We start from the raw sequence: 16,940 nt of genomic DNA on the forward strand, positions 1-16,940 counted from the left end.
TTCAGGATTAGAAATGTGGAGGAGCCAGCCACAGCCCTGAAAGAATCGTGGGATTTAGCCCAATCTCCAGGAGCAGAGGTAGATCTTCTTGCACATCCAGGGCTTGTGTTGCCTCCCCAGCCTGCCAGCACCAAGTCATGCTTGTGCTGACCTCCCTTTCTGCTGCCCTGCTGTGCTGTGCCCTGACAGTGGGCTGGGCAGCAGGGCCAGTGGCTGGGTATGGGCTGTGTGGGAGGGAGAAATAGGAGAGTTTTCCTTGGAGAAGCTGGCTCAGATCCTACAGTCCTGTGTTGAGTGTGGGATTTTTTGGCCTGGTTTTCTTCACAATGTAAGATGAGGCTTTTCTCTGCATCATCATGGTAACACCTCCAGCTTCCCTCCCAGAGCAAGCTGGGATGATCCTGATCTCCATGGAGTCTCTTCCCAAGGCAGCCAGACTCCCTGTTTGCAGGCCTCTGCTTCCACCCAAGGGCTGGCATTGCACTGCTGGCCCTGAAGTGTCACTATAGGACACGAAAGAACACAGGCACACACTGCTGTTCTCAAGGTGAAGGAAAAGGGAAGTTTATTTTCTGACTCCAACATTAATAGTTTTCTAAGAGTGACAGTGGATTGGAGGGTGACAGTGCCACCTCTCCAATGACACTGGACAAACCAAGAGTCCATCAACTTTCCCCTCCTCCATAAAGGAATGCAAAACAATGAGTTATTTACAGAAAGTGTGTAAGAAAGTTCACCACAAGAATGTCAACATCAGAAGGCTTAGAAAATCTTAAAAAACCAGGGTGACACTGAAGCTGTCTCATAAATTGAGACTTTGCAAGGTGGCTGTCTCTTCCTCCTGGCACAGAAAATGGCTTGTTTTTCAGGTGCCTCCACAAACTCCTGAGCACCCTCAGCTCCCAGCAGAGCTGGCAGGAATCTCGTCCTCCCTGGATGTGCCGCACACTCCCCTGGAAGCAGAGAAGGTGAGAGGGAATCTGTCTCACTTGCCCATTGTCAGTGGGGCAAGCAGGGCTGCAGCTCCCAGTGCCACTGGGGGCCCTCAGCTGTGACAGTGTTCACAGGGGTTCTTGGATGAGGGAAGAGACGGGAATGTTGACTCCATGTTTCAGAAGGCTTGATTTATTATTTTATGATATATATTTTATTCAAATTATACTAAAAGAATTAGAAGAAAAGGCCTCATCAGAAGGCTAGCTAAGGATAGAATAGAAAGGAAAGAATGATAACAAAGGCTCTGTCTTGGACTGTCTGTACGAGCCAGCTGGGCTGTGATTGGCTATTAATTATAAACATCTAAGATGGGCCAATCAAAGATCTACCTGTTGCATTCCACAGCAGCAGATAATCATTGTTTACATTTTGTTTCTGAGGCCTCTCAGCTTCTCAGGAGCAAAAATCCTAAGGAAAGGGTTTTTCTGAAAAATGTCTGCGACATTCAGCATTGACCACAGAGGGGCCACACGTCCCTCCAGGCCCATCACAAAGTGCTGCTGAAGCAGCTGCTCGTTGGAGAGGCTGTGCAGGACACGTTGTAGGGCTGCCCAAGGATGCTGTACAGCACCTGTGGAGGGCACTGCTCCCCCTGGACTATTGCTGGCCGGGGGCTTAGTACAAATCACAAACGGGATGGGACTGCTGTGGAATGTGCCTTGAGCTGGTTTATTTTTCAGCATCAGTCTCATTACATGGTTATGACAATGGGAAGATGCCAGCAGCTCACATCTCAGGCAGCAGACTAAGAACTTCATGTTACAACTCACTTTATAAGTTTTGTGACCAATCACACAAAGCAAAAGCACATTGACAGTAGTTTCTATCCAATCACCATAAGCACACGTACCTTTGGTTAAAACAATGCTTGCTTATTTTGAATACAATACCAGCTTGTAAGCCCTAAAACACAATGCACAGAGCTCCATTATTAAGCTTAGAACTTCCTAATATCTTGCTAGATAAACTTTTCTGTAGCTTAGGGAGTTAGTCTAGACAAGTGTTAATCCACAGACGATTGTTCTATGTGTCCTTCCTTTTCTACAGTTTAAATACTTTTTCTGCTGACCTATCTCATGGCTGCTGCTTAGCTCTAATCGCAGTTCTACAGTCTCTGAGGCCTGTCTTTTGCAGCTTTCCCAAAACCCTCTGATTTTGTGGATTGCCACACTGGACCTCAACAGGAGGTCCATAGGAAATTTTTGCAGGATCTTTTGCTGAGGCACCTTGAGAAAGCAGCATTTAAATCAGAGAGAGAGAGAAAAAGCCTCAGGAGTCGGATGAGCAGGGCTGGAGTCCTTCCCTGAGCTCCAAGAGCTCTCACTCTGAGTCTCCTCCTTTTCTAAAAGCAGTAAGAAATGCTTTTTAAAGGCAAGCTGTGCATCAGAGAGAATTTCTAGTGCCAGGAGACATCCCAGTTCACTTTAATGTAGTGTATGAATGAATGCATTGATCCCTGTGTATGGGAGAATATTTTCCCCATGGTCCCTCCATTGGTCAGTGGCACAGATGCAGGATGAGATTAGGGTGATTCTGGCTGTGTTTGGGGAATTGGCCCCTGTCACGATCCACTCGTACAAACGGGGGTTGTGATGGTTCATTAACTGATCTCAGAGTGCAAAAAACCAACACAGAGGGGATTTCAGTAATAATCAAATCACCTGATATTGAGTGCCCACAGCAAATGTGAGTGAAGGATTGGAAAGGAGATAAAGGAAAGAGAGAGAGAGAAAAGGGGGGAATAGCTACCAATGGAGAGATGAAATCCTCATGGTCCAGCCTATAGATCTGTCTTGTCACACTGGTGAGAATCTCCAAGTCTTGGTTAACTCAGGAGTCTTTTATAGTCCTCTGCTGAGGGAGGAACAGTGAAAAGACAATGGAGAATAAGTTTATTGACAATGGGTACAGATAGTCCATGTTCCCAAACAGGATAAGTCAATCTCAGCAGTGGGTGGAACCATTGTTTCAGGACTGGCTCCCATGGGAAACCAGTCTTGGTGCAGCAAACACACCTGCAGGCAACACTTGGCAGAAATCCTAGAAATCCTGCTTCAGTCAGGCCTGCGCCCCCTGTGTTAGAATTACAGGGGTCTCAGTCTCAGCCCTTGGGAGGGGGCTTCAATCTCCCTCTGTCACGGCAGTCATGAGGCAGATTGTTGGGAAGGATGAAAGTTTGACAAGAAAGTCTCACAGATATGTATGTTTAGCAGAAAGATTTTAAATGTAGAGTCTGATGAAGGAATAGAGATGGAAGCAAGTTTTGATATAGAAGAAAAGAATTGCTGAGCCAGTCTTACTGGATAACCAAGAAGGCAAAGGAAATGTTACTTACAAGGGGTTTTTATGGTTTAGAGCAAAGGATAAATCCACCCCAAACAGAAGATGTTTTTACCAAGCAGAAAGGTAGCACTGGCAAACAAGTTAGCAAAGTTGCAAGTAGAAAAAAAGTCTCATAATTTTCCACTGCCAAAAAAACTGAATAACAACTTCTAGCTTCAACTGTAATGTACTAACTTTTAGTGACTGGAGAACAGTAACCAGAATATGGTAATGATAGTAGTTATGATAGGCTATATATAATAATTAAGGTATAGATTGGTTCTGCTGTATGAAGATGCTCAGCAAAGAAAAGTATATAATGCATATTACTGCAGCAGGATCCCCCTGGGGCAGCCCATGAGATGAACAGGTTAGCAAAACTTGGGAGTCCAGCAATGCTTGTGAAGCTGGGCAGGCCATAGGGGAAGCCGCCAGCAGAGACAGTGACTTAGAGGCTGTCTGCCAAAAAAATAATCTGAACAGTGTTTGTTTCTTGCTGCCTCAGGTTTCAGATACAGAAAACATCCTGGGGATTGTTCAGGCTGAAAACATCAAAATCTCTGCAGAGGTCTGTGATGTTTCTCTGAGCACCGACATGCCTGAAGGTCAGTGGGTGCCTCCCAAACAAAGCAGTCCAGGTGGAGCAAGGAAGAGGAAAATGTCTGATCGTGTGTGTCCTCCCTCTAGCCAGGCCTGGGCTGTCACCCTTGGGACTTGGTGGCCTGTGGGCATGGCAGCCATGCTTGCAGAGCAGTGTGTGCTGTGCTTAGGGATGTGTCAGAGTGTTTCCCTGGAAGTGCTGGGATGGGGAACTGCCTGGGGAACTCCCTGCAGAGGGAGGAAGGCTTGGAGCTAGGAAGCCTTGAACATGCAGGTGTCTGTGCACCTGAGGGGGGCAGGTGGAGCTCCCTGCATGCTGACATGCCTTGCTCTCCTCCTTAACAGCTGTCAGAGTGAATCACATCGACTTTGGGCACTGTCCTGTCGGAGAGCCCTGCTGGAGGGCCTTGACCATCAGCAGCCACGCGCAGACCAAGGCCATGCGCTTTGAGTGGGAGGCAGACGCCCCATTCCACTTCTCCCCCAAGGTGAGCATGGACTGCTCTGCCTCTCCCCATTGCTCAAGCCCTGCCCTGCTGTGCCTGGCAGCTGGCAGGGAGTCCTCACATGCCACTGACAGCCCATTCCAGCGCCATGGAGGAGATGCAGTCCCTGGCTTGGCTGGGCCAAGGCTGCCAGCCTTGCACAAAAGGCTTCGTATTATGGCAGGTGGCACCTTCTGTCACACTTTTGTCTATCAAACTTCACATAAATCCACTCTGAGGTGCAGATTCCTGTTCACCACATCTGTCCCTTCTGCTGTCACTCCTGCCCTTGGCAGTGCTCCCAGTTTGGTCTTGACTCCCTTATTCTCCCTAGGTGGGACACCTCCATCCTGGCTGTGCCAAGGACATCACAGTGACCTTGAGATCAGATGTCCCAGCCACCTTCAGAAGGCACCTGGTGAAATGTAAGGTGACCACAATCAACTTGGAGCTGCCACAAAGGAAGGTTCAGGACTGGGATGACCAAATGACCATCACCATGTGGAAGAATACCACCGGGAAAGACCCGGCAGCCAGGTGGCCTCAAATAGAGAGGGTAAGGAGCAGAACAGCAAAAAAAGCCAACCCAGCTTTTACAAGAAGAACCACCATAACACCATCACTGCTGGCTGAGCAGCTCCTGCTTCCTCTGACATTGGACAGCCGTGAGCTTCACCAGCAGTGCATTCCAGGGGAGAGGTGGATGCACAGTGACCAGATACACTCACACAGGATGGGGAAGCCTTTTGACAAGAGACCTTTAGCCACACACAGCTATCAGTCTGGGCCACGAGCACAAGTGTTGCAGCCCATGCTGAATGGAAGGCAAGGCTTTATGATTTTATCCATTTGATGGTGTCAGAAATCTCTTCATCTGATTCACCTTTTCACCAACAGAGTTAAGTCTACTGCACTCTGCATCTTCTTTTGAAGTGGAGGGAAATCCACTTCTCCTGCATATGCTGGTGAACTGTGAGTTTTGTCTGCATGAGGATTTGGTTGTGGTCTCTGTATTGTGTGGGATATCTCATCATGGAGTAGCCCAAGCACTGTGTGACTCTATGGAGGAGTCCAGAGAAGGATCATCTCCAGAGACTCTTGCTTTTATTGTCATTATTGCCAAACACACTCATCTTGGGTGAAGGTTCTTTCCAAGTTCCTGGACCCTTTTTAGGCCTCTAAACCGTCCCCCTTCCTATCAGAATGTCTGCAGTTGGAGACTTTCCCAGTGAGATCTTTCCCATCCCAAAATGCCCATCCCCAGCTCCCAGCAGTGTGGCTGTTGCTGCAGGCATGACATATGGAGAGCACTTTCTCCTAAGACAAGAAGAACAAGGTGCATTCTAGAACTCTTCAGTCTTGGGCTTCTCCATCCACAGAGCTCCAGCAGGGCAACTTCAGCCTAATTTTGAGACCTGCTGGGTATATAGGGGAGCAGGAAAAAAGCCAGTCCCTCTACAAGGTTGAAGGACAGGGATTGGAATGCAGCTGTAGTCTCCATGGGGATATGAACAGCTGTGGTAGTGACTGCTTGGATCAGTGGCTAGAAATAGCTACTGTAGCAGAACGGTCCCAATTTTGTCATCTTTGCAGGGAAGTAAAAGGGAATGGTTCTTTCTAGTCCCTCTATGAGGCTGAGCTTGGAGGCCAGAAGATTGCCCTTGTGAGCCTGACTTTGTGGGCTCTGCTCAGTGATTCCTCCCTCGTGTGTTTGCAGGTGGTCAAGGCAGTGCCAGAACCAGCTCACACTGTGCTGGAGGAGAGCAGCCAGGAGGTCGAGGTGTACCTCAGTGCCGTTGTTGCCCACGCCCAGTTCCAGCTGAGCACCACCAGGGTTCAGTTCAAGGACACCTTGCCCTTCCAGACAAGGACAGCCACGTGAGTGCTGGAGGCCAGGCACAGCTCCTCCTGGGAGCAGGAGCTGCCTTTGCCCAGGGCTGGCCCAGGGCCTGCTTGCCACAACTCTCTCCCAGCCAAAACTGTCACTGCCTGGGGCTCTATGTACAAATCACAAACGGGATGGGAATGCTGAGGAACACACCTCGAGCTGTTTAATTTCCAGCATCAGTCTCATTACATGGTTATGACAATGGGAAGATGCCACCAGCTCACATCTCCAACAGTAGATAAAGAACTTCATATTACAACTCACTTTCAAAGTTCTTTGACCAATCACACAAAGCAAAAGCACATTTACAGTATTCCATCCAACCACTACGAGCACATGTACCTTTGGTTTAAACAATGCTTGCTTATTTTGAATACAATACCTGCTTGTAAGCCTTAAAACACAACGCACAGAGCTCCGTTATTAAGCTTAGAACTTCCTAATATCTCACTAGCTATACTTTTCTGTAGCGTAGGGAGTTATTCTAGACAAGCATTAATACACAGACCATTGTTCTATTTGTCTTCACTTACTTTCTGCTTCTATAATTTTTCTGCTGACAAATCCTATGGCTACTGCTTAGCTCTAATCACAGTTCTGCTGTCTCTGAGGCTTGCCTTTTGTAGCACTCCCAAAACACTCTGATTTTAAGGATTCCCACCAAAACCAGCACAGGTCCCTTTACGTGCACACAAGGCCAAGCAGGAGATGGTGGTCAGGAGAGGCTCAATGCTGCCGTATCTTTGTGCTGAGAACAGCCATGGCTTTGCTTTCACTGCATGTCACCGGTCCTCATCTGCTCAAGAAGAAGTTTGCAGTCAAAGCAAGACCTAAAGTCCAGAGGAAGCCCCTTAGCTTCAGTGTCCTGGGCACCCTGTTGGCCCTTTTCTCCTAAACTTGTAAACTGTGAAATACTTTCTTGGGCCAGCCAGATCAGCAGTCTGAGCATGGCAGGGTTGCCTGGGGAAGAAGATGCTCCTCAGGAGAAACTGGTACCAGGAATCCATCAGACAATATCACTGTACTCTTTGCTTTATACTTAAAGGACTTTTTTTTTTAATTCTCCTTCTTGTTTTTCAGTTTCATGATGCACAACACAGGGGAGGTAGCCCTGAAATACTCCTGGGAGAAAGCTCAAGAGAGTGAACCAGTGAAGAAGCCATTCCCAACCACTCTGATGCGTAAGAGCATTTCACTTGGTAGCTGAGGGCCTGGGGAGAAGACCCTGCCACTTGACTGCAAAACATGAATTGCTTTTTCATCCTTGTCCCCACATCCACTTTCATCAGGATCTTCCCAGCCGCAGCTCTGGAGAGTTTTCTCCAGGTCCCCCTCTGCCTTTCAGCCCCTTCTGTTCTTGCCCTGCCACTTCTGCTGTGCAGAGGAGCTGAGCCAGGCTCTGGGGACAGCCACGTGCTGGGTCAGGACTGGCAAGGGAGACATCAGGTCATCTCTTGGAGAAGTCTGAGAGTGGGAAAAACAGTGGTGTAAGGAGTGAGCTGCCCTGAAGTCCTTGTCTGTGTGCAGTTCTGCACTCCAGGACAAATGCAAAGTCAGTGTCTAAAACCAGCTCTCCTGCTTTGGCACAGGAGTGTGTGCTGCAGGCAGAGACCCTGCTCCCAGACGCTCTATTTCCTGCTAGAATAAAGGACATGGCCAGAGATGCCCCAAGTGCATCCCAGCTCTCTCCCACCCACCTGCAGCAGGAGGCAGAGCAGCTGGGAACACAGGATTTTGTCTTTGAAAGGTGTCCTCTTCCTCCCTGCAGGTCGGTTCCTCTCCTACAATCCCGTGAAGCAACAGAAAAAGCTGCTGTGTCTTTTCTGGTCAGAGCAGGACCATCCTGCTGAGAGGTCTCCTAAAGTGTGGCAGCAGCCGGATTCTGGGAAGCAGCAAGAGGAGCAGATTTCCAAGCAGCAGGAAGAGCAGGTTTTCCAGGAGGAGAAGCCTGAGCAGCAGGACTGCTCCAAGAATCTGCGCTGCTCAAAACAAAAGAACCTCTCTCCAAAGCGTGCCAGCTCCTCCCTGGAAGCCTTCCCAGATGATTCCCATGACCTGTTCTCCATCAACCCCTACTGTGGCAGCATCCCTCCTGGCCACAAGCAGACCTTTCACCTGCAGTTCTCCCCAAAGCACACAGGGAAGTTTAAGGCCACCCTGCTGTGCAGGTGGGAAACGTTGAGGCACTTGCCAACTCCTGCTTCTGATGGGTGTCACTGAATGACGGGGTGGGACAGGGTGGAAGGGAGCACAGTAGGTCATCTGGTCCCACCTCCCTGCTCAGGTGGGCTCATCCCAGAGCACATGGCACAGGGTTGTGTCCAGAGGGCTCTGCAATAATTCCAGTGGGGGACACTCCACACCCTCTCTGGGCAACTCATCACCTGCACAGGAAAGTTCTTGCTCAGGTTCAGGGGGAATTTCCTGTTCAGGTTCTGCCCATTGCCTCTTGTCCTACTGCTGGGCATCACGAAGCACAGCCTGGTTCATCCCCTAACACCCTCCCTTCAGTCCCTCTGACTGGGATGGGGAGGTGGGAGACAGGCAGCCCCAGAGAGGCAGCAGAAGCACCCACAGGAGCACAGCAAGATCATCATCTGGCCTTGGTAGGGAGGCACTGGGAAAAGACACTGCATGGAACAGTAAGCTCCTGGAGGGTTGCTGTCAGTTTCTCTGGGTCTGGATTGAAGGCACTTGAGATGGTAGTTCATGTTTGGACTCAGGTGTTTATTATTTCTTATCAGTAAAGCAGTCTCACAACCATGAGTTCAGCAGCTTCTCATTAGCAAGGCACAAAATGGCTATCTCTTGTTACAAGGTCTTTTAAGACTAAACTCTCCAATTAAGACCTGACTCCTCGATTATTTTCCCTTTTAACCCAAGAACTGATCCCACAGAGCCTGCAATGCAGACTTTTCTGTCCAATTACAAAACATCACCCAAAGCCATGAAGAAGAAGGAAGAAGCAGCATGAAGAAGAAACTCAGGATGACACCCTGTGCCCTCCATCTTCCTTCCATCCACAACATGCTAAAATCCCAAAACCTAAATTTCTCACAAAGTGATACACCTACACTACTCTGTACAATCTCTTTCACTCTTTTGTGGATTCTAGTCTATCTTGAAGGCTAGAAAACTTTCTCCATGAAGGAGGGTCAAAGTCAGTGCTCCCCTGGGGGTCGGGACACCCCAGAGCAGACAAATATTCCCAGTGCCCTGGGTTTCCACAGTTGCAAAATCTGGAACGAGAGATCCAGGGAGCAGCCAGTCCCCAGCTCTGCTTCCTTTTGGGACAAGCAAGGCCTGCTTCTCTCCATGGAACCCCACGTGCTGTAGTTGGTCCCCAGGCATTGAACTGGTCATGTTCCTGCCCTTGCACCTCTGCAGCCTCCATGCAGCCAGTGCAGTTGTTGAATTTGCTGCTCGCTGCTTGCACAGAGAGAGGATGCAACACTGTGTGCTCTGCAAGGAGACAGAGAAGGGGCTGGCTGGAAATGTTTGTCTGGCTAATAGCAGTCCCTTTTTTCCCAGGATTCCTAACCTGGAGCCAGCTCAGAGGATGGGGCAGGTGATTGTGGAAGGCAGAGTCCAGGAGTGGAAGAATCTTGATGAACCATGAGAGTAGAGGGAGAAAGGCCAGGGAGCCAAGAAGGAGGCACTCTGGAGAGCACCACCCGAGGGACAGCGCTTGTGTCAGCTGGAGCATCTGGCAGGAGTCGGCGGCATTGTGCCTTCTGCTGCTGATGGTCTCCCACCCTTCACCAGAGACCTGCCAAGCTCCAGCTTACCTTTTAGTTAGCTACGTTAATTAACTGTTTGTTAGATAGATAAGTAGTTGATAATTGTCAGTTAATTGTTAATAAACAGTTGTTAATAAATTGTTCATTGTTGGCTTGTCTTGGTTTGAAAGGCAGGTGTCTGCGTGACCTCTCTGGAATGGAGAATGTGACCCCCTTCCCTCCAAATTGTTATAACTTTGAAATTAAGGGGCTTTCAGGCAAAGATGTGGGAAAAGGAGTAAAAGTTCTTTGCCAGTACAACAAGGCAAACAAACACCACCACCGGCAGCAACAACAAACAGAACCAGATACCAAGCACAGCCTTCCCTCGGCTGCAGGCACTTTCCCTTTGGTGTCGTTCCTGTCATAACCAGGCAGGGAAGGCAGGCAAATAATGAATAAAGTGATTACTAGAGAAACCTGAATTATTATTGAGGGCCCAGAAGGGGACACAGCACTCGAGGTGAGGCCTCACCAGCGCCCAGCACAGAAGGACAATCACTGCCCTTGTTGGGAAGGATGAAAGTTTGACAAAAAAGTCTCACAGATATGGATGCTTGGCAGAAAGATTTTTGAATGTAGAATCTGAAGAAGGAATAGAAATGAAAACAAGTTTGGATAGACAAGAATTGATGAGCCAGTCTTACTGGATAACCAAGGAGCCAAAGAGTGTGTTATTTAGAAGGGGCTTTTATGACTTAGAGAAAAGGATAACCCCACCTTAAACAGATGATTTTTTTTTAGCAAGTAGAAAGATAGCAATGGCAAACAAACATGCCAATGTTGCAAGTAGAAAAAAAGGTCTCACAATTTCCCACTGCAAGAAAACTGAAAAACAACTTCTAGCTTAAACTGTGACATCCTAACTTTTACTGATTGGAGAATAGTAGCATGAATATGGCAATGATAGTAGTTATGATAGGCTACAGGAAAAAGTTAAGGTATACATTGGTTCTTCTGTATTAAGATGCTCAGCAAAGAAAAGTCTATAATGCATTGTAACCAAAACCAAAGGGTCTCCAGGCCTGCCTGCAGCTGGAGCTGACAGCTGTAGGCACAGGCTCTGTCACCCACAACCCTGGACTGCTGTAACCTCTTGGATAGAATAAACTGCATTTTGGAGACTGCCTGCAGTCCCACATCCCTCATTCAGGCTCTTACTGTCCTGGTCCTGCTGGCTGCACTATTGCTGATCCAGGCCTGGTGCTATTGGCCTTCCTGCCCACCTGGGCACACCTGGGCTCAGGTTCAGTTGTTGTCAATTGGCTTCCCAGCCACTCTTTCCACAGCTGGGAGCTGCAGAGGGTTCATGTGGCCAAAGTGTACGACCTGGCAATTGGTCCTGTTTAACCTCATGCCAGTGGTCTCAGCCCACGGATCCAGCCTGTTCAGGGCCCTCTGCAGCCTTCCTGTCCTCCAGCAAATCCGCCAAAAAATATTATTGCAAGCACTGATTGGCGAGGGGCGGCATGTCCACCGCCAGCAGTCCCAAAGCCCAGGGGTGGGGAGAGAGGATCTTTATTTTCCAGCCAGGCTCCCAGCCAAGAGCAGCCAAAGCCGAGGGAGAAGAGAGATGTTGTGAGGTGGCCAGGAATTCAGGGCAAAGCTTCATTTTCTCCAGAAAAAAAACCCAAACAACATTTAAACTGTAAGGGGAAAGTCTTGTTCCAGCCCCAGCCTCGGCCAGAGAGTGTATGTGCCATATCGTCCGGGAATTGAATGTAAGGAATCCAGATATGCCGTGTTATCCAAGAATCACATGTAGGAAATCCATGAGTGACCTGTTATCTAGGAATCACACACTGGGAGCCAGACACAGCCTGTTGGACAGTGATTGTATGCAAGGAATCCAGATGTGGCACATCAGGTGGGGCTGGATACAAAGAATCCAGATGTGGCACATCAGATGGGGGCTGGATCCAAGGAATTCATATGTGCTGTGTTATCCCAGAGCAGCACAGGGGGTGTGCCACAGGCAAACACACAGAGGCTGCACCTTCTTTGGGAGTGCTTGACCTCTGAGCCAGCTTGGCATCATCCAAAGATGAGCTTGGAGCAAGTGCAGAGAAGAGAAAGGAAGTTGATGAAGGGTCTAGAGAAGAAGTCTGATGAGAAATGGCTGTGAGAGCTAAGGGAGCTGGGGAGGGCTCAGTCCTGAGCAAAGGAGGCCCAGAGGGAACATTGTCCCTCTCTACAGCACCCTGAGAGGAGGCTGGAGTGAGATGGGGATCGGGCTGTCCTCACACACAACCAGGGACAGGACAAAAGGACACAGCTTAAGCTGCGCCAGGGAGGTGAAGTTGGACATCAGAAGGAATTTCTTCACAGAAAGGATTCTTCAACATTGAAGGCACTGCCCAGGGAGGTGGTGGAGCCACCATCTCTGAAGGTGTTCAAGGACCAGCTAGACGTGACACTCGGTGCTCTAGTCTGGTTGACAAGGTGGTGTTTGGGCTAAAGCTTGACACAATGATCTCAGAGATCTCTTACAACCAAATTGGTTCTGGGATTCTCTGAAATGAACACCTGGTAAAGACAGGAAAGCCATTCAAGTTAGGTATGAAAAACGATAAGGTTTTGTAAAAGGATTTCACAGGAGCTCACCTATTCCCCTGACCCAAGTATATGATAGACATATGTCCCTAGAATTGTTAACTGTTCTCTGGTCGTTTTATCCACAAAGCACATGGTATTCTGTGAGGAGTGACTCAGGGACTTGCAGTTGTTTATCCTGGAGAAGAGAAGGCTCAGGGGAGACAGGGCAGTGTCAGGGCACAGGTTGGACTTGATGATCTTCAAAGTCTTTTCCATCCTTGCTGTTTCTGGGATTCTCTGGAACCACCATGCAGCAGTTGCAGGATGAGCCCTGGGCCTCCTCTTCAGAAGCTCCAGCAGCCCAGGTCCCTCAGCTTCTCCTGCCAGCCCCAAAGCCCATCCTGTCAGTCCTGCAGAGCCTCTGCAGCTCCTCCTCACTGCCCAGAACAGGGAGCTCCAGAGCCAGACAGAGCAGCCCAGATGTGCCCCCCTGGCCTGGGGTGCCTCTGGCAAGGGAGCAGCACCAGGCACTGCAGGAGCCTGTAGACAATTCCTGCAGCACTTGCAGGATGATCCTGCTGCCCAAGGGACGTTCCCATGGTGCCAAGGCAGGAACTGCAATGGGGAGTGGGGCCAGAGAGGAAAGGGCAAGCAGGGGTGGGCTGTTTGCAGGGCAGGGAACAGGGGTGGGCAACAGGAAGAAATTTCAACCAGGGAAAGAGGAAAGAAAGCAAAGGTGAAGCCAAGGAAATGCTTGGGGCAGTTTGGGGGTGGCTGCCAGGCAGCCCTGCCTCTGAGCAACAGCATCTGCAATGGGACAGGAAACTCCCAGCTGATGGGAACAAACTTTCTGCCTGACTGCAGAGGCCACGACAAACCTGGGTGGTTTCCCTGGTGTCCCTCATCCCTTGCTGGCCCCAGGGGTTGATGGCATTTGTGCTCCCTCAGGTTCATGTCCCCACACCAACAGCATGGGGGTGCTCCCCCTGCTCTGTGCAATGCAAACAGGGGCTCCTGAGCCAGTGCTGCCGTGGTGTCTGTGCCTGCAAGGATGGGGCACCTGTGTGAGCTGGGGAGAGGCCAGGGCTGCAGAGGGGGGATGTTGTTGGCAGCTCCATGAGGACGCTCTGGGACGCTGCCCTGGGCTGTGCAGCGCACTGGGGATGGATCAGCCCCTGCTCTGCTGCTCCTTCCCGTCTGCCCCAGGGCCCTTGCAGAGCCCCAGCCATGCTGTTTGCCCCCAGCCTGCCCACGGCCAGCCTAGGGCTGCTCACAGGGCTTTTCTGTGCTGAGCATTGGCCTGGGTGTGTTTTGAGAGAGCCTGGGCAAGGAGCCTGGAGCCCCCAGGCCCTGGGCTGAGGCGTCAGCGCTGCCCCAGCAGTGCCCATGGCCTGTCCCTGCTGCAGCCCGGGCACTGCCACCTCCAGGGCTGTGCCCGGCCCTGAGAGCACTCAGGCCCTGCAGCAACACCAGGGCCACCAGGGCAGTGGGGCAGGGACACGGCAGCAGCACTGGCAACACCAAGTGCTGCTGCTGCTGGGCACAGCTGCTGGGCCAGCACTGATCTGCCCCCAGCTCTGCACACAGACATTGCTGCTGCAGCTCCAGAGAGGGCAACCAAAGGGGCGTCTTCAGTGAAAACTTTGCTGGGAGATCCTTTAGTTCCTTTACAGCCACCAAGAACGCAACCCCTCATTGACACAGTCTGTGGCCACAGGGAAGTGGGAGAAAGCAAAATGAGAAATGGCACAAACAATGACATTTCTTTGTGGGCAATATGAAAAAAACTAAAACAAAGGAAAAAAACCACTACCAAACAAGAAGTATCAAAGATTAGTTTTATTACAAGTGATTTGCAGAAATTGGCCGGCAGTTTAATGTTCCTGAAAGCATCCAGTCATCAGTCTCTACACTGCAGCCTTGAGCTCCTGGTTCCTCAGGCTGTAGATGAGGGGGTTCAGGGCTGGAGGCAGCACCGAGTACAGAACTGACAGGGCCAGATCCAGGGATGGGGAGGACAAGGAGGGGGCCTTCAGGTGAGCAATTGTGACAGTGCTGAGGAACAGGGAGAGCACAGCCAGGTGAGGGAGGCAGGTGGAAAAGGCTTTGTGCTGTCCCTGCTCAGAGGGGATCCTCAGCACAGCCCTGAAGATCTGCACATAGGAGAAAACCATGAACACAAACCAGCTGAGTCCTAAATAGGCACAAACTGCAATGAGGTCAAGTTCCCTGTGGTTTGAGTGTGAGCAGGAGATCTTGAGGATCTGTGGGATTTCACAGAAGAACTGGCCCAGGGCATTGGCCTGGCACAAGGGCAGGGAAAATGTATTGGCTGCGTGCATCAGAGCATGGAGAAAGGCACTGGCCCAGGCAGCTGCTGCCATGGGGGCACAAGCTCTGCTGCCCAGGAGGGTCCCATAGTGCAGGGCTTGGCAGATGGACATGGAGTGGTCACAGCACATGATGGTCAGGAGGGAAAGCTCTGCTGAAATGAAAAAGACAAAAAAAAAAAGAGTTGGACTGCACATCCTTTGTAGGAGATGGTGCTGGTGTCCCAGAGGGAATTGTGTCTGCCAATGGCAGCAGGAGGAAGTGCCTGATGGAGCTGCTGTTGGACATTTGCTGTGGCTGGGCATTGGGTTCTGCCATGGGGAAAAAAGGCAGTGAAGGGTTAGAGGAGATAACTATACCCAAAATCAAAGCCATTTCTCCATCTCATGGCTCAGCAGGAGTTTCTCCAAGAAAGAAACAAAGCTTTTGTCTGAAGCTCCCACTGTGCCCATGACAGGAACCCCTGTGAGTGTCTGGGACATCCCGGCTCTTTGGCAGCCTGGGCACTCCTGGAATGTCACCATGTAGCCCCCATGGGTGCCTGTGACAGATGGGTGCCTTTGCAGACCTAGGTGCCCTGGGATATCACCATGGAATGACTGTGACTGCCTCTGACCACAGGGCTCTTTCCCATCCCCAGAAAGCCCTGGGAGGTCTCCATGGAGCCCCTGTCTCTGTGTGGGACATTCCAGGTCTTGAACAGCCTGGAGATTCTTGGAAAGTGCCCATGGAACCCCTCTGAGGGCCTGTGGCAACTCAGTTCCTAAGCAGGTAAACAACACCAGGCCCCGCTGTTGCTATGGTGTGTTAGTTTTGCATGGGAGGCACTTACAAAAGGGATGCAAAGAGAAGCTGCTAGCAGTTTCCTCCGTGTCTGACACAGAAACCAATCAGTAATTAGCTTTGAGAAATGACAATCTGTTAAACCGCTGAGAAAGCCAATGTGCCTCTGTGAACATGCATATAAAAAGCGAACAGTTCTGGGAAACCCCTCTCTCTTTTCCACCTGGCACAGAGGTCACTGGCCATCCTGGCCCCCGTCTTGGCCGGGGCGGGCTGGGCTGCCCCTGCCGCGGGCTGGGCCCTTCCTGGGGAGCCCCCAGGCCCCATGGGGTGCTGGGCAGGGCCAGGGGAGGCCGTGGGGCCGAGGCCGGGCTGGGCCGAGGCTGGGGCTGCTGTCATCTGGCCACTACTGAGCCCTGCCCTGCTGCCAGGCCAGGCTGAGCCAGGACCTGCAAGGCCCCAGGAGCAGCCCCAGGCCGGGCCAGATCAGCCAAGATTCTGCCTCAGTTGAGATTTGTCCATGTGCTCGGGTGACGGTATGATGATTGTATCCCCAGTCGTGTGTTCTGTTTATGATGGATATTATATTCTGTGCCTTCAAGACTGGCTGAAAGTGAAGGTGGGGATAAGAAGCACAGAGTTTGTTATCAGGGTCTGGACTCACTCCTCCACAGTCTGCTGGAACACTGCTGTTTTCGGGGCACAGACAGGGCAGAGCACCATGCTCCTTTTGCTTTTGAGTTAGTTTAGCTAGCTGAGGCAGTCCGAGTTTTCCCTGCATTATTTTTTCTTTCCATTTTCTCGGAACCATTTGAACATTTCCCTGCAGACCAGGACCCAGGGAAACACCAAGAGCTCACACTTTGCATCCTGCTGGAGGCCTACTCTGGGCAACAGCCTTTGCCAGCACCGGAGGGTCTGATAACAGAGCAACCACTCCCCGGAGAGACTTTCTGAATTTATCATCTCTTCAGAGCAGTGAATGAGGTTTGTCATCCACGATTGTTCATTTTGTGTGCTGGGGAGTGCTTGGCCTGTTAAATAAACAGGTTCTTTCCACTTCTCCCCCAGGAAATTTTTCCCGAATGCAGTGGGGGGAGAGGCCGCATGTGTTGGCTTTCTGCAAGAGCCCCTTTTGGAGGTTTTCTCCCAAATTTGCCCTAAAAGTTGGGAGAAACCCTAAAACCCAAAAAGGACAGTCCAAACCCACCAGGCAGGTGG

Source organism: Melospiza melodia, chromosome 30, assembly GCF_035770615.1.
Source record: "Melospiza melodia melodia isolate bMelMel2 chromosome 30, bMelMel2.pri, whole genome shotgun sequence".
Taxonomy (NCBI): Eukaryota; Metazoa; Chordata; class Aves; order Passeriformes; family Passerellidae; genus Melospiza; species Melospiza melodia.